Here is a 23,592-nt window from a genome sequence, read left to right as displayed (position 1 = left end):
AAATCAAAAGTAGGCATCTTATACATCTCCCCAAAACCGAAGAAAATGCAAGAAAAGTGCGCAAAGGGACGTTCGAAATACGTCTAAAAAAAGCGTAAATGGGACAACTCTGCAGTACCCCCTGCTTTTTCGGTAAAAGTACATAATTAGCGAAGTAAAAGCACTTCGTCGGTGTAATGGTATAATATTTACCTTGGCGAAACAAAATAAAAGAAAAATTCAAAATAATAAAATAATTCAACGTCTTTCGCTACTCATACCCATATTTGGCTGTAAAGAACTCTCACTCTAGACGAACGGCATAAGAATGCTACGCTAATAGACAATTCTCTGAATTTCTGCAGATTGTTTTTATTGAGAAAAATTAAAGATCGTTGTCCCAAACGTTAGCGTCAGGACCAGCGCCTCTACGCCGTCCGCACAGTGGGGGAACTTTAGGTGAACAGGATAGCGGGATTGTTAAAGCGAACCAGTTAAAGACCCTTACGCACAGAAGTATTATTATATACTGAAAAGTCGCGACAAAACTAACCTCCTCCCTTTCCCTCCAGCGCCACTGCAGGTGAAAAAGCGCTGCTTTCCCGAGGAGCTCCGGAGACGCATGACCGGTGTAACATTCAGCCGTGCACGGACGACACAAGGACGAGGATTACTGATTCATTTACCGTGTATAACTTGGATGGGGTGAGCAACGAGAAAGTTCTGCCTAAATAAAGCAATTTTTTGAACAGTTCTTTACTGAAGGCGTGAATCATTATTTCCAGCAACCGTACGAAGAAAGCGAAATTGGGACGTTTTTTAAAGGAAGAGACAACCGATTTTTCTAGAGTGCACGCCCACGTTTCATATAGTGAAGTAACCACAAGGGCTTTGAAATTTTCTGGCGGAAATAATTTTAATTTCTTCAGAGCCGCTGAGGCGAGCATGTGAAACCCCTTAAGATGGCATCCACGACTGAAGGCTCGAAGGCTGGAAGACTAAAGACTCGAAGGGGTCTTAAACCCCCTTGGGCTACGGGCCTCCTCGTTGAATAATGACAATCAATCAACCAATCAATCAATTTGGCACCAAACTTTCTGAAATCTTAAATGTGGCGCCATGCAGTGTGTAAACGTGACATTATACCATTCGTACACAAACGGCTCCGCCTGTTTCAATGCGTGCTTCAGAAAGCGCTTCAAGGAATATGACAGACTGCAGTTTATTGTTGTTTTAACTGGGTGTAAGCTCTTAAATACCCCTTTTCGTCTCGCGTACAGTTAAAAGCACTCTATGGTTAAAAGCATGCTTCCGTGCCATTTCCGTACGGCTCGCTGGCATGGTTGCCAGCATTCGTTTTGCGGCATAAGTAAGGCTGGTACAGTATATAGCCGACCGATTTTTCGGACCTGGAGGGGAACGAAAAATAGCCCGAATAAAAGAGCAGTCCGAAAAATCCGCGAGTCGCAAAAACTAACTTTATTTCATTTAAAAATGACTGAAGAAGACGCGAAGGGTTCAGAACAAACTTGATGATGATGTTGCTTGTAAGTCAGCGTCACCTGCTGCCTAAAAAACGTGAGGTCTAAAAAAACTGACCACGTATGACTCGTTTCCGGTTTTCGAGATTGCTCCCGCCGCAGAATACATGCAAAATTATTGCCTCCAAGATCAAAGTTTGTTACCCTGTCAAGGGTCAAGCAATCCCCATCCAATCCGAGCTGTGGCTTAGGATTCAAAAAGGCGTCGTACAGGAGTCGCACCGTTGCTCTGTGGCGGAAAATGTGTCTGACGAATCGAACTTTTAGCTTTATTTTGTCCGAAATATTCGTTTACCATGATAATGATAATGATGATTGTTATTGGTTTCCCCTTTTTAGCGGGGTGATGACGTGTCATCTTAACAAAAAGGATTAATATAGGCCGTGTCTAGAGTGCCGTCCGACGGTATTATAAGCATTCGACTATATCGACGTCTACCGGCATTTTGTAAGAAAATTGCCGCGTTTGCCAGTACATCGCTCTAGATCACGTAGGGCTACGCAACCTAACCTAAACATAACGTGAGATAACATAACGCACACAAAGAAATCCCTTAAAACACCAAAACTAACCTAAGGCATAAAAATTACACTTCAATTATTAATGAAAAAAAAAACAACTGAGGCAAGAGGTGGTCTCGAACCACCGACGGTTCGAAAACCACCGATCAAGAAGCTTAGACGGATCCTCGACACTACAAAGACTTTTTTTTTATTGACGACACTACAAAGACAGACGCTTTGGACTGTGCTAGCTTAGTCCTAAATATTCGAATGTCGTTCGACGGCACTCAAGCCATGCCTGCAGCGATCAGCTAGAGTGCCGTCGGGCGGCACTCTAGACACTGCGATTAATATACCTATGTTTTATACTCTTGTTTTCAGACTAGCTCTGCTTAGGGCAGGTACAAAAAACTTATTGGCACAAAATACTTTTTTTTTCCCCTGTTACAGGTGCGTTACTCCTATGGGATAACTGGCGGTTCCTCGGGAAAGTCTGGAATATCCAGCAATTCCGAATTTTCGGAGTCCGAAAAAACGGTCGGCTACTGTAGATCTAAAATCCCCCGTTCACACGGACATTCTAGGGCCCCATCAGGAAAAACGTTTCTGTTCAAGGTGGTGCCCTTTTGTTTGGGATAGACAGCATAAACCCCACAAAACTGATTGGCTGTCCCTAAGCGTTAGTTTAGGTCTCAATAAGATCAGCAGGATTCAGCTCGTGTGGCTCAACGGCTGCGCTGCTGAGCACGAGGTCTCGCACCTCGATTCCCAGCTGCCGGGGCTGTTTATGATGGCTGTGGGAAAAGCATTCACGCGCGTCGAAATCTCGACGCATTTAAATGGCCCACCAGTGCGATACGCCTGAGAGCCCTAGAGGAGCGTAAGGTTGAAGAAACTCCAAGCATGTAATGGGATGTCCGAGTATCTACGTCATGAATTGGCAACGTGCGGCCCTCGGGCAGCATGCGGTCCGCAGGGCAGTATTAAAAGGACGTCAGAACAGCCCCTGTCGCGACTACAACACCTTCGGTAAGGGGAAAAGAACTGCATTTACATTAGAATACACGCAGAACACGTCCGGTCGTTGCCATCGTTCCTCATCGTCTTCTTCTACCTGAGGTCACTTCTTTGCCCTCGGCGAAAAAGTTCCAACACCCCCTCTCTTGGTCACTTCCTTTCTGAAGGCGGAGATGGCAGTTTCGACCTCAGATGAGGTTGGAAGGGAACAAAGAAAAATCGCTTCTCGTTGCCACTGTCTTCCATCTTCCAGTTTTGTGCATTATTGTCGATTCGCCGAGTTTTTTTCATCTTTGCCTGCAAATTTAGCTCCCTTCCTCTCCTCCCACCCACCGTGTCGACCTTCCGCCTCAGAAGGTTGCCGACCCCTGGCGTACCGTATCTCTGCCCCTATCTCAAATAGCAAGCTTAAGCTGGTCCCCATGGAACTTTATGTTGCGGTATATTCGGAAAACCCCGAGTCTATGACAGCTCGCAGGGCACGGCTGGATTGGCATTCCCACGTCAGACGTCCGGTCGACGAGCCGTCCGCTACGAGACCGTCGCCATCGGTCACCAAGGCGAGCTTTCATCTGGGTGCGGCTCGGGCACGAGTGACCGCAAGGCTCTGCCGCGTCATCCCGTTCCGGCTCGATCCAGGGTTTCCGCTGCTGCGAGGCCGACGTTCGTGGTGCGTCAGCGGCCCCATGCTCCTGCTCGGACCGCCGGGTTGCTAAGTCCTGGCCACGGCTTCCGGGCCTGGTGTGCTTGGTCGCGGAAGTGTTCCGGAGCGTCCCACATCAGCTCGTTGGCGCCCTGTCCGTGAAGCGACCGGCCAAGTTTGCGCCCCTTACCCTCGACCACCACTGCGACAAGACATACCTGTGAGCCGTGCTCAACGCAACTGTTTTGCGGGCCTAGCGACAGCCACTGCCGTGGAAAGTTAACCGAACCCTCTTTGCGAACATTTCTTTTTTGAGTTACCTTCATTTCCTTGAGTGGCTAAATATGTTGTATATACATTCCGTCCTGTGTGTGCGTCCGGCATTTTTCTCATTGGGTTCTGCACGATCCTAGCGCAACACCATCCACATCAGTAACGCTAAAATAGCACGCCATTGCCGATAGTCATTGACTGGTCACCTACCAACCTTAAGCATGACGTCGTAGTAAACATTGAAAGTGTACGAAGCACGAAACCTTTTTTTCCCACTCAGCGCTGTCCCGAATAATAGTCGTAGCAAAGAAAAAAAGAAGCCTTCTTTTCTGTTTCAAATTTCCTTTTATATAGTAGCTTGCATGTCCCTTGCAGGGAAATTTCCGCGGAGGTCTGCACGCGTGCATCAGATGTACTGCAGCCGGGCACGGAAGATGTTCTGGTAGAATGTGCAGTTGATGCAGGGATGCGAGCTGAACGTGCCGAAAGCCTCCATGAAGTTGCCAATGTCGTCGGGCCGCACCTGCATAAAGCGGTAGCCATCGGTTATAGCACCAAAGCATAGCAGTCTATTCAGAACTCAGCACTCTTTCCTTACTCATGAGTAAGGTATAAATCACGCTTAGCCATTACAGCTCGCTGGTTGCGTCGGCCAACGTGAGAGCCCACGGCAAATCACAGAAAAAATCGGCGGATTCAAAGCATAGGTGGGGAGTAGACATATTCCTTGGTGGAAATCCCCGGTGTAAATGAACTGGCGTGTGGCATCGTTTTAGTGTCATTGTGCGTGGCATAGTTGCTGATTTTTCAGATCGGCGAGACGTGGAGAGTGCGTGGAGAAATTCGAGGCGAAATAAGACAACGCTGAACGTCTTGATTTACCTGGTGAAGACGCCATCAGCTCCAAGCGCAGAGAACGCGATACATGCAAAAGTGGGGATTCCCCGGAGACCCCTCGGACGCGGTACATCCAGGCCAGCGTTATCGTGTGTAACGCTTCTGGAAGACGACCCCCCCCCCCCCCCCCCCCCTCCGGGTCGCTTTCCCGGACCGTCGAGTTCGATACACGGAGGCCAACGTTATCCGGTGTAAGATAAAACCCAACGGCGCAGCCAGCAAGAATGCTAGCAACTCCAAAGAAGAGCCAGAGAAGAGTCTGGAGAAGAGCCAAGAAAGTTTCCCCTACAAAATAATTCTAAATTTGTGAAAGCACCACCATTTCCTCAAGGGACCAGCAATAAACTTCGAAGAGGCTAAATTTTCGCAATTCAACTACATGGTACGAGCAGTGCGAAGTAACCTGTACGGGTGACGGGAGGAACACGTGAGATACAGGCCTTATAGTGAGCCAAAATGACGCTTCCTTCCCGTTGCATCGTTGCGCTTAAACCTCTAAATGTTTGCACTCTAATCAGACACGTAGCTTTAGCTAACGTTCAGGTGCTTCAGAGGTGGAGCGCTAATACCCTAAGGCAGGCGTCAGCACGAACACAGCAGAAGGAGGAATTTAGCGCGCGTAATCGTCGGGTAGCACGACCACTGGCAGCAGGGCTGACGGGGCGTCTGCAAAGGGACCCTAATTTGCCGTCTGCTCCACTCGGGTTCACTTGCTCGGCTGTTTCTTGCTGTGCAAGCTATGAGCGAAGACTGTCATCACGGCCACACCACATTCAGCACACATGAGTTCAGCACACGATGTAGGGTGAGCTCATGTCTAGCATCCAGTAAAAACAAAAACGTTATGGCAAAGTCATTATGTTGCAGCTTTGCATAAACTCTGGAGCCTGTGAGAGTCATCTTTACATGGTCTTAGAGCCCAATTATACGCGGATACTGAGAATCAGTTCGATGCTTAGTTAACATACAAGAATTTTGAACCCCAGTGAAAGTGTGCTCGGCTCGCTTTGTTCCCGCTTAGCGGTATCACGAGCAAGCGTTGGCAAAACCCCGAGTGCACTGAGCGACGTCATACAGCGCGAGGCTAGAAGGGGGAAGAAAAGGCAACTACAAGAGCGACGAAGAGTTTTGCAGTGCATCCTAGCTATGGTGATACATTACCAACTCGCTAAACAATCCACCATGCGACCATACGGCAAAACAGCAGTACCACACATGAAACGACGCCAAACATACGATTGGCAATGCTGTGAGGACCAAACACCGCAGCACCGAAAGAAAAAGATTTGCGTTCATTCGCGAACAACTAAACAATGCAAAAATCTACCTGTTACTCAAGGCCTCCAGACGTTGTTTCGTGTGCGTCGAAAGCTCCGTACGGCGGGGGCGGTATTTTTCTAAGCCGCGGCGGCCCGCAATCAAACCAGCGATAGTTTGCTTACCAAGACCATAATTTGCCACTCGGAAACTAAACTACAGCGAACACAGCCAACAAAAAAAAAGTGTGTGTGTGGAATGGGGGGGGAGGGGGGGTGAGGGCTACGCTAGAAGATATTGAAGGCACTTTCGCACCAAGCTTGCTTTGTATCGGGTAGTGTCCATTATCCCGGCAACCGTGAGAATTACCGTCAGAAATTTCTCATGGCATTCGCCTCTCATTGGCTAAGCACGCTACGCGGAGATGCTACGGGACAAATATTCCCTACAAAGCCGTGTTTGCAGCTGCCCCTATACCACTGTGGTATAGTACTTGGTTTTAAACGAGAAGGCTCAGATTCGCATCCCACGACGCCATGTTTTAAGTGCGAATGCACTTTATAAGCGACCCCAAACCATCCACCGCCGGCGGCGGCGGCGGCGGCGTCAGCGTCCGCAGTGCTCCTCTATCCGAGGACTTTGCGGCCGCAGCGCGACGCTCTACCGACCAAGCCACGGACGCGAAGCTGATATCAGTGTTAGTGACGCGCCTTATATCTTTAACGCATTCAAACTACGTCGTCAGCGGCGTGCGTTGGCGACTCAGCGGCGTTATAGCGGCTTGATAACTGCGTGGTGTACACGTGATACTACAAACCCGATGGAAGAGAAGGCGGCGAGGCGGTGGGCTGCGGGGGCCGAGCGCAAGCGCCGCAAGCGGGCCGACAACCGTGCATTCGCACTTTCACATTCTCCCCCTCGGGGAAATGCGGGGGAATTTTTTTATTTTATTTCTTAGTTTTCAGAATTTTTCTGTCATCGTGATTTTGTTAATACTTTTTTTTTTTTACTCTGGTTTTTACTATATCAAGATATCGACGCTCAGGACTTCTAGAATGGGTTGAATAGCGTTTAATACAGGTTGTGTTCTGTGTCATCGGGCTGGGTTAGATTCGGTTTGTTGCAGTTTGGCTGTATTTGGGTAGGTTATGACACGTTCGGTTGGGTTACGCTAGGTTCGGTGAGGCTCTGTTATGTTAGGTTACGGTGGAACGTAAGATTATTCAGCAGATTTTAGGCCAGCCAGCTTTAATGGAAACTGCCGTGAGAATTTCCCGGAGGTACTTCTCACGGCTGCCGCGTGATTAGACGCAGCCTTTGTATTGTGTGGTGAGCTGGAAGGCATCTCTGGCTACAAAAACAAAACTAGACAAAATTTTCTCATATCCTACTGCATAGCCAAGCAACTTGCGGAAGCACCACGTTTCCATAAGGTTTTGTGTAGAGATTCTGCAGTCACGCAGGCGCGCGCTAAATTTACCGTGCGCCGTTCCGACGTGAGCAAGAGAGGGCAGTACTCACGGGCGTCCTGAGTGTGCAGTTGAAGTACTGGCAGCCGCTCCACGAAGCATCCACTCCCGCGGGAAGTGCGGCCAAGGCCGAGATCACCGCCAGCAGCGCGCAAGCCACGGTGGCCTTCATTCTTCCGTCTGGGGCCCGACTGTGCTGCAGAGACCATAGGAAAATTAATTTAAAACCCTCTTCGTCCATTTCTCTCGCGGGACTGGGGCTCCTGATTCACAAGTCCACACGTCTCTTGTACTCCGTGCCAACCGTGAGCCCGTCGTTTCTTCTGTTGCCAACGGCTATCAGCATCTCGCCGCCGCCATTCCCACAGATTCTTCTTTTGCAGTCCGCATCGGCTGCAAACTCGCGAACAAGCGTCGGCGAGTCACAAGACACGTCGAAGCACTCGCAGCTGGAAATGCGCGCTTCGACCTGTTTCCATGCCAACGTCGCCAGCTTTGCTAAAGCAGCTCCCTCCACTTTGTCGTCATCTCCTCTTCAATGGTTCGGTGTATTGACAAAGCGACGCGAAAATGTTGCCTACGTGACCCATCTGTTGCTCACGCAATGAAGGGGCACAAACGTGATTCGACGAATTCAAAGCAGCGCCGTAAGTCATGATTCCGTTATCACGCGTCCCTAAGGCTGCTGCTTCACGGGCACAACCGAATCAAGGGCACGACGTGGTCAAATTCACGTAATTTGGACAGAATTGGCTCAATTCGCAAAGCGGAAACGTGTTGCCGAAGATGGCGCACCGCAATGAGCATACGACATGCAAGCAAATAGCGTAGTCTGGAACGTTCTGTGCTCTCGCGCGCAAGGCTTAAAACCGGTGCAGCAGAAGCGGTCTCCCGAACTCAATTCTGCCGCGAAACCCACAGCCCTCCTCTCTTCACTCGCATGAGGTAACCTTTCGCAGTCTATCTGACAAAAAATTAGCGTAAAGAACCTACCTGTGCCAACGAAGTCACCTCAGGCGCCCCGCTCCGAATCCCCGAACGGCCGGCCACACGTAGACTGAATGCGCGAGCTCGCACGCTCCTGTCGTCGTCGTTACCGCATTCTGCAATGATGATAGTGGCCCCGAGACTAGTGCCACAAACCCCCTGACTATGGTCCCTAGAAATATTTCTAGGGACCATATCCTGACTGTGCCTGATGAAGAGGAGTTAGTTGCTCCAAGGTTGCTCTAAGGCGGAAGAAATTTTATTCGAGCTTTACCATTACAACTTTAATCTTTTCTTGAGTTGTATTTTCTCTTGTGCACAACTCTATAGGTCAATCCCACTGAGCGGGCATTAGCTTTTATTGACTGGCACCACTAGTACCACAGAAAGAGGGCTTGTTGTAAGGAGGGGGCACTCTGCTCCGGGTAGCCTGCGGCCTGGGGGCCTGCAGCCTCCCCAAAAGCGGGGTACCAGCTCCTACTGCCCCCCTATTACGAAACTGGACAGGAATTGGGGATGTGGTAAGTAAACAGGTTTTGGGCCCGTGCTGCGCAAAATCTGCATAAGTGGTGTGAAATGTAGAGGGGTCATTTTAAGGCGAGAGCCTTAAGCCCCTATGTTTCAAGCACGCGCGTTGTGTGCTTCAAAAAGTAGGCGGATCAAAAAAGCCGAACCTGTTCGAGCTGGTGAGCGTGAGCAGACTACTACTACTACTAAGTGGTTCAAGAGAAAAGGAAAGGAGATGCACTGGGGATATTATTGAGCCCAGCTGGGGGCTCACCTGCATACAACCCAGTGCGGGGGGGGGGGGGGGGGGAGGGGAGGAGGGGTATATAAAGATTAGAGAGGAGAAAGGGGTGATAGAGGGATAGGTAGGCGAGCAACAAGAGCGAGGAGCCTCGACGTGAATCTTCGTGAAGCAGCAGCAGTGGCGCGTCCAGCAGACTATCGTCTACAGGCGCTGGGCAAGTCCTGTAGCCTCCAAGTAGGCCAGCAGGAGGCGGAAGACGTCACGGCGGGTGCCGTCGGGGCCTGCTGGGTGTAGCAGGCTCTCCAGGCGCTGGTGGGGCAGCCTAAGACGCTGGAGCGAAGTCTGCAGCACTCCCCAGTGTGCAGCTGACGATTGCTATTCACCCCGAGATCGAACCGATCGAGCACAGTCAGCCCCTGGCGGCGGCGGAACGAACCGCTGCGATGGCGTCGTCTGCTTGTCCACGTTGCACGTGGCGCAAGACGCGTGCTGCAAAATAACGAATATGTGCTTTTGTTTGGCACTAAGTAGTGGCATAGTTAGCTCTGCTTGCGGATTTCGTCTATAAACGCAATAATCAGTGGCCGTTGCGGGATAACGCGGTAGTTCAGTTCAACGAAACATCGTCGTGGTAACTGCATGAGCGTGAAATGTGTAATAAACATTTCTTCGACACGTTGAAGGTTTTACAGCAAAGGTCCTCAGTAGTTCGGCTCCGCTAACAGAGCGATGTAGACAAGAATCGCTAGCGAGCGTAGCGCCACGTTGCGGAGCCCACGCAAATCCCAGGGATCGTAAAACTGAGCGCCAGAATCCCGGCGCATGGAAAAAATCATTTAAAATTAAAAAGATCCTAGAGCCTTCATATTTTATTACAACACGGCTTATTTATATTTCCTTTCAAAAATTGGCTGGCGATTACGATACTCCCTAATGCATGCCTAATGCGATATTTGGGCGCTGTTGTGTCGTGGGCGACGGCGAGCGGCCTCGGCAGCGACGAGAGCGAAGGCTCAGCGCGCCGGGCCCACGCACAAGCCCAAGAAGAAAAGAGTGCGGCCTGCTCGCACCAAGACCAGAGCCCAAAGAGAACGTTTATTGTTCGACAAGACGACACCTAGACGCATACGCACGTGACCCGTCACGTGCGACCACAGCAACGACATCTAGTTACAATTAACACAACCAAGCGCCCACAGTGAGCGGGCGCTCCACTAGAGGGCGCCACTACACCACATCATCTTCCCGTGCAAAAGAAGTTCGCACACTCTGCGAAATACGCCACTACACCACATCTCATCTTCCCGTGCAAAAGAAGTTCGCACACTCTGCGAAATACATACAGCATCTTAAATGCACACTGCACATCATTCTCCCGCGCTTTGAAGAATGTCTGCATCTTCCTTTCACTTGACTCACACAACAGGCTATCAGTCGCTCACGACAGTTCTATAAGTCCCAAAAAAAAACCCGTCCAAAACACTTTCAATGATGATATACGATTCAACACAGACATGACACGTTCAACATGACGCAAAGCATGAACCGTACGTATACCCCTTACTGCACATATTCGCGAAGCCACTGAGGCTGCTTAGTCTTACGGCGCGGACGCGTAGACGTTGAACTTGCATTATTTGACGATCCAGAAACCCCCTCATTTTCCCTTGTGTTGTCTACATGGCTATTTGGATCTGTTTGTTCACTATTTTCTTCCTGACATTCTAATGGTTCCCGAGGGACAATGGATTCAGACCTTGCACTGGTAGAGACCTCCGACAGATCAGGGTCTGTCTGAACACTGGGGCTTGTCCCTTCTGACAACTGTAGACTAGGGGACTGACTGTCACAAATGTCCAAGTTAGACAAAGAGTACAAAAACTCTTTATGCCTCGACGAGAGTTCAACATTGTCATAGGAATACGGTGCCGAGCCAATCACAATTCCTTTCGGAACGACTGTGAGTTTCGAAGCGTTCCAGATCTTTCCATCACTGAGCTTAAAGGTGAAAGGTGCAACCTGAGCTTGCACTGTCAACGGCTTACTATACTTCAGAAATCCTTGCTTACGGAATTTTACCTTCACGACATCTCCCACCTTTATGCGGGTCGGCTGCGCACCTTTCCTTCTGTCAAAGTACTGTTTAGCTTTATGCTGCTTCGTGAAGACCTGATTCCGAACATGAGGCAGGAAATTGTCCGATTCTGCTGCCCTTTTACGTATTCTGAAGTTGCTAATATCCACTTTGGAACGAGGCTGACGTCCATGCAGCAAAAAAGCTGGAGAAAGACCTGTCACTGAATGTGGTGTGACCCTATACGACCCAAGAAATTGTGTAATGCTTTTCGAAGCATCCTTGCCTTCCAGTCTGGCTACCTGTAAATGTTCTTTGAGAACTCTGTTAAACCGTTCAATCTGGCCGTTAGCCTGAGGGTAATAATTCGACGAGAACACGTGGCGGATACCTTTCTCCTTTAGATACTCTTGCATTTGTTTGGAGACAAACTGGGGTCCATTATCCGTCACTAAAACCTCAGGGAGCCCTTCCCGACTGAAAGACCAGTCCAACAACTTAATGACATCCTCAGTTGAAATGGAATTTGTGCCCAGAACCTCAGGCCACTTAGAGTAGTAATCGACTAGTGTAACAAGAAATCGGGGGTATGACACATCTAACGGACCGACGATGTCCATTCCCAACTTTTGCCAAGGCCCTTCAGGCCATTCCACTGGCTGTAACGGAGCTACATGAGGCTTAGCAGACTTGTCTGCCAGCTGACAAACGTGACAATGCTTTACATGTTCTTCAACATTGCGATCCATTTGAGGCCACCAGTAACGTTCCCGGAGAAGTTGCTTCGTTCGTACTATTCCTTGATGATTTTCATGTGCCAACTCGAGAAACGTAGGTACCAGTACACCAGGAATGACTACACGGTCATCACGCATGAGTAATCCGTCCACAACAGAAAGTTCATCCCTTACATGAAAGTAAGCAGTTAAATCACTGTGTACCTTTTTCTTATCAGGCCAACCCTTTGACACATACTCTGCTACCTTCTGCAACGTCACATCGGCCTTCATTGCCAGCTGCACGGTTTCTTTATCGACTACTGATGTTACTAGTGACACTATCTCTTCCTCCTTAACAAGTTCTTGACCGGTCTGAATGGGTAATCTCGATAGAGCGTCAGCCACCAGATTTTCTGACCCTTTGCAATACTCGATGTCAAAATTGTAGTACAGCAGACGAGCTGACCACCGTGAAATCCTTAAAGGTCTCCGACCTGAGTCTCCTGCGGCTAACAAAGCAACTACAGCCTGATGGTCAGTTCTAAGTGTGAACCGTCTGCCCCAAAGAAAAATGTGCCACTTTTCGCACGCGAACAAACAAGCCAGCGCTTCGCGCTCTCCCACAGAGTATTTTCTCTCAGTCTCCGACAAAGTTCTAGATGCAAAGGCTATGGTTTCAAGCCGAGAACCATACCGCTGCTGTAGTACCGCGCCAATTCCCACATCAGATGCGTCGGTAGTAACTACTACAGGCAAGTCAGGATTAAAGACCTTCACAACCGGAGAACATGTGAGGCACGCTTTCAACTGATCGAAACTGCGCTGAGCATCATCAGACCAACAAAACGTCTGACCCTTCCTGAGCATGAGGCGAAGTGGTTCAACTATCTCTGCATAGTTCTTTATGAACTTAGCATAGTATCCTGCAAGACCTAAGAATGATTGCAGTGACTTTATGTCCGTAGGAGCGGGAGCATGAACTATAGCTTTTACTTTGCTCTCCAAAGGTGAGATGCCCTCAGCCGAAATCTTGTGACCCAAAAAATCAAGTTCCTTGACCGAAAAAAGACATTTGTCGTTCAACTTCATGCCACTGTTTGCTATACATGTTAAGACTTCAACCAGGCTCGCGTCATGCTCAGCTTGAGTCTTTCCCCACACAAGAATATCATCAAGATAGCAAACAACGTTTTTGCAATTTTTTAAGATCTGAGACATCATTTTTTGAAAAACCGCAGGCGCCGACGCCAGACCAAAACACACCCTCTTAAACCTGAATAAACCTTCATGAGTCACGAAAGTAGTTAAGTCCCTACTGCCCTCTTCCAGCAACAACTGATGATAAGCCGACGCCAAGTCAAGCTTAGAAAAACAAACAGCACCATGAAACATCTGCAACAGCTCTTCAACATGCGGTAAAGGATACCCATCAATGATAATTGCCTTATTCGGTTCCCGGAGGTCCACACACAGCCGAATGTCCCCGTTCTTTTTCCGGACGACGACGAGTGGCGAAACCCACTCCGAGGCGTCGACACGCTCAATGACATCATTGTCCTCGAGGCGTCGCAGCTCGCTGGACACTGGATCACGGAGAGCAAGAGGCAATCTTCGTAGCTTAGATGCAACTGGAGTCACACCTGGCCGCCGTTGGATCTTATGCGAGACGTCCTTGACAAGACCCAACTCGCCGTTGAAGAGATGTTCGAAACCCGGGGGCACGTTCACGGGACACTGCACTGCACACACCGATGCTAGTCGACACGTAAGAGACGCACCGTCGATCTGAATGCCCAGTTGCTGGATGGCGTCGAGCCCCAAAAGAGATGTCCCTTTGTCGGTGACGTAGAATGTGACGGAGCAAGACCGTTGCAAGACTTGAACAGGAGCTTGGAATGAGCCGCGGATGCCGATACGTTGTTTGGAAAAATTCCACAAGTTGACGGAAGCCTTGGACAGCGCATGCTGTTTACTGAAGTGACGCTTGAAATCTTCGACAGTCATCAACGACACGGATGCTCCGGTATCGACTAAGAGTTGCATGGTCACTCCGCTGACTTCGGCTTGAACGACTAAGTCCTTTCTTGGAGAATTGTTGACGCTGACTTCCGCTTGGACGACTAAGTCCTTTCTAGAAGAAGTGCTGACTGTTAAGACGGAAGATCTGGCGGGTGCGTTGATCTCCGTGGATGCTGGATGCTCTACAGGTTCCGGTGTCGAAGCGGATCCCGTAGCTTCCTTCGAAGAAACTCGATGCACTGGTGCCGGCTTGCGACACATCGACGCGAAATGTCCCCACTTGTTACAAGAGTTGCAGCGCCGATTTCGGGCTGGACAATTTTGAAATGCTGAATTATGCCATTTATTTCCGCATCGTTCGCACAACTGAAGCTTGCCTGCAAACTTCTGCTGAACTGTACCGCGGAACTCTACAGCTGACTGCGGATGGAAACGTCCATCTTGGAGGCCACCATCTTGCCTTCCCGAACCCGGTGGAATGACGTCACGGCCTCCCCGGCTGGCCAGGCCATCGCCTCCTTTATTACTACAATGCCTGCGGCGTCACCCCAAAGCGTGCCCGTCTTGCCCTCTCCCACTGCGCCTGAATTCCGTGTGGTGGCGCCACCCACCGATCCTCCCGCTACCGATCCTCTCCCGCTAGTCGCGTCGCACGGTAGCAGACGATCCGCGGGCAAAGCGCGCACTGAGCATTCTCGCTTCTTGCCAGCATTCCTGTCGTTAAAGCCGAGTAAGTAATGACTGCCCGCTAATTAAGCGACGATTTTGCTCGTGAAATAAGTATACCTTCCCAGCCGAAGAATGCGATGTTGCTGCGTTCCATTCTGTACATCAAGCGTGCGGAAGAAGGAGCCCAATGTCTCCTACCATGAGTTCCCAGTGGACGAAGCCCTGAAAACGCAGTGGTTAAAGAACATTTCTAGGAAGAACTGGGAACCGAACTCAACGTCGAACTACTCAGTGGTCTGCAGCCTTCACTTTCGGCCGGAAGATTTTCGGACTGACACGAAAAGGCGTAGGTTGAAGCAAAATGCTGTGCCTAGTGTTTTCCCGCACTACCCTAAGTACATGAAGCCGGCTCCGAAAAGAGAAACAAGAAGCGACGCCAGCATCAAAAAAAGAAAGCGGGAACCCTCACCAGCAAGAACGACTAGTGCTGCACACAAAGCATCATCCACGTTGGTGTTACCAGCAGTGACTTCACGAGATGCTGCCACGGTCGCAGCATGTTCAACTCAAGGCGAAGTCTCAGAGATGGAGGGAATCGATGTTTTTGGCCAACGCACGTCTTCAAGCGACTGCCAAGATTGCGAAACGGACATGGATGAGGCAGAAACGATGGCAGCAACACCTCGCCCTGCGTGTGCCCTACGGACCATTGGCACGCAAGCAGAAGTACGGTACACCTCGGCAGCTTACTTGGAAAGGAAAAAATGGACAGATAAACAACGAGCATGGAAGGCACGCAATGAGAGGTTGCAAGCAACTGTTGATGCCTATAAAAAGGAGCTTGCTCGTCTGAAAGAAGATAACAACGTGGTCAAGTTCCTAAGCATTGTGAATGACGCGCACCAGGGAAATGCAAAAGCAAGGCTCATCATGGATCAGGTGGTCAACTACGAGGCGAAAAAGCCGGCATGGAGCGAAATTACCGTCAGACATTGCATCATTCTCAGAAACCTTTCAACAAAATCCTATGAATACATCAGAACTGAAAACTTGCTCGGCCTTCCATGTCGCACCACGTTACAAAAGTATTTGGGAAGCGCTTCAGGAGAAACCGGTTTCAGTGACCTGGTGAAGCAAAGGCTGAACACCGAGCTGGAGTGCCTCCAAACGCCGCAGGCAAAGGTCTGCAGCCTTGTTGTGGACGAGATGCGGATTAAGCAGAGGCTCGAGTACCACAAACAAAGAGACGTGTTTCTTGGAGACGTCGACGTGAGCAAGGATCTTGACCACCTTTTATCTGCATCGGATAAAGGTGAACTCGCCAACTCACTTCTCTGCTTTCTGCTCTGTGGGTTGCACGCCAAATTTAAGATTCCCGTGGGATATTTTTTTACGAAAGGCTGCACGGGCGAGCTGCTTGCAGAAACCATCAGACATGTCATAAAAAAAACCGAGGAACTTGGATTTCAAGTTGTCCGGCTGGTTACGGACAATCACAGAACTAACGTTGCAGCGATGGAAATCTTGTCGGGAGGGCAGCTGCAAACTCAAGTAACCCATCCGGCCGACCCATCTAGGCAACTGCTCCTTGCTTTTGACCAGAGTCACGTTATCAAGAATATTCGATCACAGTTTTTATCCAAGGACTTCGGACAAAACCAAGAAATATCATCGACGTATGTTAAGGACCTCTACGAGCTGCAGCGGGGAAGCAGTGTGAAGCCTGTCCGGTTCCTCACCAGAAGACACCTTTACCCATCGAACCTCGAAAAGATGGGAGTCAAGACTGCACTGCAAGTGTTTTCGCCAGCTGTAACCGCTGCCTTGAGTTTCATGAAAGACCAGGCAGGACACACCTGTGACGCAAAGTTTGCAGGAGTCGGCCCAACAGTCGAGTTCATGAGCAACATGCACAAGTGGTTTGTGCTTATGGATGTGAGCAATTGCCAACAGCACATCCACCAAAACAATCCAGACACCAAGGAATTTTCTGACCCTGACGATCCACGACTTCAGTGGCTTGAACTTGTATTCATCGAATACATTGAAAACCTCAAAGAGACAAGCTCAGAAGACAGCTTTCTCACAAAGGAGACCTACCATGCTCTCGTGTTCACCACTGTCTCTAACGTGCAGTGCATCAGGCTTCTGTTGAGTGAGCTTCGGTTTCAGTTTGTTTTGACAAGGAAACTTTCTAGCGACCCAATAGAATCATTCTTCGGAATACTGCGGCGCTGCGCGGGCTGTAACGATATGTTGGACGTGCGGAGCACCCTTTGCGGCATAGAAAAAATGCTGAAGACCGGAATCGTGGCTTCTTCAAAGAGCAGCAATGTCAGCAGCTCGACATCTTTCTGCTCATCCCGGGCCATTGTCGGAAGCAACGTGCACAGCACTGAGATCACCCCGTCTCCCACCGTTAAGCTGGCACAGCAAGCGCTACGAGACGTCTGCACGTCGGCGACACCATTTCTGCCAACAGCAGACATGGCCGCGCTTTCATTCGTCGGAGGATACATAGCTCGTGCTGTCGCAGAGAATATCGCATGTGACAAGTGCGTTGCTTTGGTCCAGAAACCGAGGGGAAGCTGCGCCACGGACAGGCTGATATCCCACCAGGACAGAGGTGGGCTGTCATATCCGACGCAGCAGCTAGTGCGACTGCTGCATGGATTGAAGAAGTTTGTTGACGCCATGCTTTCTGATCGTCGCTCACTTACGAAGCCCCTAGAAGCATGCTTGACGCACAGTGTTGAGGTCATCACGTCAATGCCAGTCTTGGTGTGCGCAAATTCCGACGAGAGTCATCGGCGAGAGTTGGTGGAACTTATATGCAGAAAGTTCATCAAGCCGCTGCTGACCAACCATGCATTTGATATGACCGATAAGAATGCAGTGAGAAGGATGTGGTGCACAAAGCCTCTCTCACGAAAAGTTCTCAAACTTTGAAAATCGGCTTTCCACATGCACGTGCAGGTGCGGCGCATGCAGTGTAACATAACTCTGTTTTCACATCTGTTTTGTTTGTGTTCATTTACAATTGTTCTTGAGCTGTTTTATGCCGGTTAATTTGTCTGAATTTGTAATAAACGTACGTGTGTTGTCGGATGCGCGTCTCGATCGTATCGTTGCCCAATGAAACCGACAGCTTCACCGCTGCTGTCATGAGTCGAAACACAACCATTCAGAACATATCAGAACAGCAAACTGTACAGGAAGCTGATTACGTGTAGGGAGTTACACCTGTCTATTCAAAGTAGCCAATATATCCGCCAAAGAGCAACAAAACCGATACAGTTAAAGCGCGTACCCATACACTGTACTAGGGAAACAGAATCTGTTCATTTAATGATTGCACTATAAAGCACTCTGGAAAAGAGCACAGTCATCTAAAATAACAACAAAAACGCAGGGATACAAGTTTTATTTTGTAATATACTTCAGATGGAAGCAAAATCGCGCACAAAAACCCGGCATGAGCTGACGCCAGCAACCGCTACCGAGGATCGGTCACTTGCGCCACCCCGCGCTGAGTGAGTGAAATAGGCTGGCGATCTGGCAGCAATGGGAACCGGCGCGACGCTGCAGGCATCGTAGTAGTAAAGGAGGCGATGGCCAGGCCATCTTGAATTCCTGTGCCGCCATCTTGAGCGCGCCGGCCTCCCCGGCGGCCCAAGCCGTCTTGATTCTCCACGCCGCCATCTTGAGCGCGGCGGCTTCCCCGACTGTCATCTTCCGCGACGCCACCTTCTCCTCGTCGACCTACTGCTTGTACTTGATGCGAACCGAAGGCTTGGTTCGCCAACGACAAAGATTCAAAACTCCGACCAATCTCTTCAGCTTTCTCCAAAGACAACCTTTCGCCATGTGCGAGCAGCTTTTCTCTAACCTGGGGGTTAGACGTTCCATGTATGATTTGATCTCGGACGCGCTCCGCGTACGTCAGCCCGAACTTGCAACGTACGGCTTTCTCCTTTAGAGCGGTCACGTATTCTAAAAAACTTTCCCCCCGAAATTGACGACGGCTTGTGAACTCATGTCGTTCAACAAGCGTATTTGTGGACGCAGCGAAGAGCCGGTCCAGCTGCTCCAAAAGTTGGTCGAATTTCGAAATGGCCGGAGCCGAGGATGCGGTCACACTACAGTCGGTCGCGGAGTCGGTCACGATAGGGCTGGTTACATGAGCGTCGGTCACGTTACTGGCGGCGTCCCTCCTTGCTTCGTCCTGCTCCGCCTCAGCAAAATACCTTCGTTGCCCCTCCCTACCCAAAACACTGACGAGCGCCGACGCGCGTCGTCCGTCATTCCAGTCGCTGCCGCCAGCCGCCTCGAGATGGGCCTGAAACAATTTTTTCCAGTTATGCCACGGAATCGGAGGCGGCCCCGGCAATTCGAGGAAAACGGGCAGGTTATCGAAGAGGCCCATGCTGCCAAGCAGGAAGGAGAGAGACGCAGGAGCAGAAGCAGAAGAACGAAGTAGGGCGAGGCCTAAACGACGGTTCGACGAGCGTCAGCACAAAAGAACGCTAGGCCTCGCGACGCCAGACGCGCCGGACAGTCACACTCGAGCGAGGTCAAACGCACTCACGTTTTCATTCTGCCGGACCCGTCGACGATGTCGTCGCAGCAGAAGAAAAGCATCCCATCCTCGTCGCCAAAAAGATGTTGTGTCGTGGGCGACGGCGAGCGGCCTCGGCAGCGACGAGAGCGAAGGCTCAGCGCGCCGGGCCCACGCACAAGCCCAAGAAGAAAAGAGTGCGGCCGGCTCGCACCAAGACCAGAGCCCAAAGAGAACGTTTATTGTTCGACAAGACGACACCTAGACGCATACGCACGTGACCCGTCACGTGCGACCACAGCAACGACATCTAGTTACAATTAACACAACCAAGCGCCCACAGTGAGCGGGCGCTCCACTAGAGGGCGCCACTACACCACAGGCGCAGCTGTTCGTGCAGCAGCCCCGTTTAGCACCAGCGGCAGACAGTCATATTACCTCTATGCAGGCAGACGACCGCAGTTCCAACAGTTGCCTCGCTCATTGCTCAGGAAGAACTGGCTGAGAGCGCATGTGCGCGTTCCACAACAGCCGCTGCAGATGCGCACGAGCGGTTTCGTCACTGCGACTCTCTCCTGGGGCGGTATTCTCGAGTTTTGTCCCTTTTGCGTCCCTTTCAAAAGTGTCCCTTTTGGCGAGCCCTGATTGGCTAAAAGCAAATAACCGGAAGTGACGTTCGCAAGCGCAACAAACCTACTGCCAACGCTTAAAGGCCAACTGCAACGAAAATTTACCTGCCCTAAATTCTGCTTCAATGTGTGGTATGCACCTCTAAAGTCCCTTGTGACCGAATTTTAAACTCCACAAACGCGCAGTTCTTTTATTAAAACCGTTCGAAAACACGCCACTTCAGCCGACGCAGCACCTAGCGGAGTGTCGCCGCAACTTGTCGCCACTGCGGCGGACTTCCGGATGTGACGTGCCAGTCAGGACTCCCGTGCGGCCGTCGCCTCTCCTCAGTAGCACAGCACTTTTACGCTTTTACGTGCGGCCTCACGCGAGTGAGCAGCGTAATTCGTGCCTCTCGCATGAATAATTGCTTTCACGCGTTTCTGTAATGCGAGAAGCTGAAGAAATTCTGGGTTGCCGATACATAAAGAGCAAATTCGAAAAGTGCTGGGGCCGGTCTGGAGCGAATACGGCAGTAGCACAACGGCCGATTTCATGGTCGCGACGGCGGCAGCAGCTCTCGGTCAGCTGTGCAGAACGGCCGACGCGAGACGATACGCTGTTGTCGCGGCCGCTCGGTGCGTCGGCGCGCGAACGACTACGGCGGCTGTGCGACCACAGAACAGGGAGGATTTGTGCGACGCACTGCAAGCTCGCGGCCGGGCGGCCTACGCGAGACGACACGCTGTTGTCGCGGCCGCTCGGTGCATCGGCGGGCGAACGACTACGGCGGCTGCGCGGCGCGCTGCAAGCTCGCGGCCGGGCGTCTCTCCGAGCAGAACGGCCGGTGCGAGACGATACGCTGTTGTCGCGGCCGGTCGGGGCGTGAACGAGTACGGCAGGTAGCTGTGCGGCCCACTGCACGATCGGCCGGTCGACTTTTCGAGAGCGCGAGCGCGCCGGCGCCATCGAAGAGCTCTGCGCCGACGTGAGGTGATGATACGCTGTTGTCACTGTGATCACGCCGGTCGGGGCGCGGACGAGTACAGCACGCGGCGCATTATACGGAATCGATTCAATTCAAACAACTTCGTCAAAAAACTAATAAATACTAGCCGCTGTGGGCAACATTTCTCTCGCCAGTTATAAAAAAAAACATGAAAAACGGGGCCACATATTTCGCAGCACTCTTGGGGAAGGTCACTGCTTCACGAGTGAAGACACTGCAGTGCTTTCGTCGCTGCATGGCATCATTGTCTAAAAATTTGGCGCGCGGGCACCCTGCTAACAGGAACAAAACTGACCGTGTAAACAAAAATAATTAAATTCTGAATTTGAGCTTTCACAACATGCGCTGAAACCGAATTCTTACACCCTAGCCGGCATGTTTCGACAGTTTCCTCCCACGGTAGCTTTTTTTTTTTTCCTCTCACAAACACAGGGTGGTTCAATCGGCACAGGGCATATTAGCTGTGCCGGCGCCCATCTAGCGCTCAACACTGCCTTTTGTGCACCCAGCTTCGCCACGACGTCTCGCGATGCCTGTGTTTTCGTTTAACCGGTCGACTATAGGGACCGGGCGGCCGTTGTATGGCACCACCGTCGTTTCAGCGAACAGCGCCGCCCGTGGCGAACCGCTCGTCAGTGGAATGCCGGTGGCGGTCAGCGCAGCGTAGTTGCGCATGGCTTTCTGTCGTTTTTCTGCGGTGTGGCTTGCAAAGCGTACGTAACCCCACGTGCATTTTTCAGATCGGTAAATCTTGAGCGTGGATGTGACGTTTACGAGGCATGCCATGTGTGTTATTTACGCCCATACTCAGTATTTACAAATAGCAGACGACGCTCAATGCGCCAAGCTGGAAGTCAAGCTGGAAGTTAAAGTTCGTTGCGCCATGCAATTTTTTCATGCCTGCATGCAATTTCGCGAATCGAGGAGTATATTGCCGCTAAATGCTCCCACAAAGCCGGTGTGTGCAACCGATCAAGGAATGCTGCGGCGCTGGCCTTAGGCACTTGATGACGAAACGGCGTCGACGTCGTGCACAAGCGAAAGACAAAGTTGGGGGGTGTCTTCGAAGATTTACCTCAAAACAGAAATTGTGACGGACGATGCTTCCGTAACTTCATTATCTACGGCTGAAACGTGTTTAATTTCACAGAAATGCTCTTACTACAGTCATCGGGAATCGTTGATAGAATAAATACCGCAGGATAGTAGAACGTTATTGCTTGTCGTGGAGAAGCACTGCTTTACAAGAATTGCAATGGTTGCTGGCTAGTTGGTAAATGGTTTTTCAAAAACCAATTCCTGTGTGGCTGAAGGACGCAAGACAGTAGGGTGCCCGAAACCTGTACTCAGCTTCACGACTGAATGCTGCGGTCGGTTTACAAGCTGCCACCTACGCTTGAAAAATCATGCACACCTCCGTCTAACGACGATGATGGTTTATCGCAAAGCTCTATCGTATGGGTTTCCTTGGTTGCCTTCTGGATTTAAACTTTGACTAGTTAAGCGTCGAATTTGACCAGCACGCAGTTTGGTCTTTATCGCAGCGTCTTTGACTTTGACCATTTCCCATTCGATTTCGCACGAAGAAAGCTTTGCGTTCAACCATCGTAATCATTAGACGGAGGGCTAGATGATTTTGCTGTTTAATTTTGTTCTTCCATGCACCCCTCTCCAAATCTAAACTTTTTCCAGCGCGTCGGAAATGTGTCTGTGCTGGAGGACTTGGGCTGATGCACCTATATTTGAGGCAACTAATCGCGCGTTTTTGGTGTTACACGATTTTTCTAGGTACTCCGTAAAGAATACTTAAGCATTAAAAAACACCGACTGACGTTAACACTGCCACATTTTTGAACTATCGGTGCCAGCCCTTATTCTACGCAGGTGGTAAAACGGGAAGGGGAGGAGGGATGGTTTGTAGCCTGGGCTGTTGAGTTGGTGAATAACTTTGGCTCTTGATAAAATGACCACCACAAACGTGGGATTTCCACTTCGGCTTTCAGGCTCGCATGCTGTCACAGTGTCGCTCACCAAAACCGAAGGTACAAAGCTCACGGTTACAGAAAGTGTAAACGACCGCAACATTTCTACGGCTACACGGTAATCCATCTCGTATGCAGGTGCCTTTCTATTTAAAGCACACGTATCGAGGTATCCCAGCGCTAATGAATTCTAATATTGCTAGTAGTATTATTCCTACTCAGATCGCGCGGAGCCAGGCGCAGAGCGCTGCAAAAAGCGCTCTTGTCAATGTAGCCCTTCCCCAACCTTACAAGCATCCAATACGTTTGCGTAGCCGTTAGTCCATTTAAGAAGAAAATAATACTAATAATAGCAATTTTATTCGTACTCAGAACGGGTGGGGCCAAGCGCAGATCGCTGCAAAAAGCGCTCATGCCGTTGCAGCCGATACCCAACTTTATACGCGTCCGACAAGTTTACGTAGTCATTACTGCATCTAAGAACCCAACACATCTGTCTAGACTTCGTTTCATCTCACATGTCTCCTCACAACGCCACCAAAACATACAAAGCACTGAAGCAAACACGGCAAAAACAACGTGAGGCTGTGTAGTCCAATGCACCGGCTCATTCCACTGACGAGGGGAGCGCCGAG

At 50.4% G+C, this 23,592-nt stretch overlaps 1 long non-coding RNA gene across 2 annotated transcripts; it reads right to left on the bottom strand.

Annotated features, from left to right (window-relative positions):
* Positions 1 to 4,291: 4,291 nt before the first annotated feature.
* Positions 4,292 to 19,703, bottom strand: LOC144179584 (uncharacterized). 2 transcript variants are annotated; one of them, XR_013324291.1, is made up of 4 exons: positions 19,388 to 19,703; positions 8,574 to 8,683; positions 7,633 to 7,776; positions 4,292 to 4,480 (listed from the first exon to the last, which is right to left on the bottom strand). It is a non-coding gene; the product is annotated as an uncharacterized LOC144179584 (long non-coding RNA). The 2 variants fall into 2 exon arrangements; XR_013324290.1 differs by lacking the exon at positions 8,574 to 8,683 and having other exon boundaries at positions 19,388 to 19,701.
* Between the last annotated feature and the right edge of the window lie 3,889 nt (positions 19,704 to 23,592).

The sequence above is a fragment of the Haemaphysalis longicornis genome, unplaced genomic scaffold (assembly GCF_048455015.1).
Source record: "Haemaphysalis longicornis isolate Haplotype H1 unplaced genomic scaffold, Haemaphysalis longicornis Haplotype H1 scaffold_4, whole genome shotgun sequence".
NCBI classification, from domain to species: domain Eukaryota; kingdom Metazoa; phylum Arthropoda; class Arachnida; order Ixodida; family Ixodidae; genus Haemaphysalis; species Haemaphysalis longicornis.
This window is presented reverse-complemented; position numbering and strand designations above follow the sequence as displayed.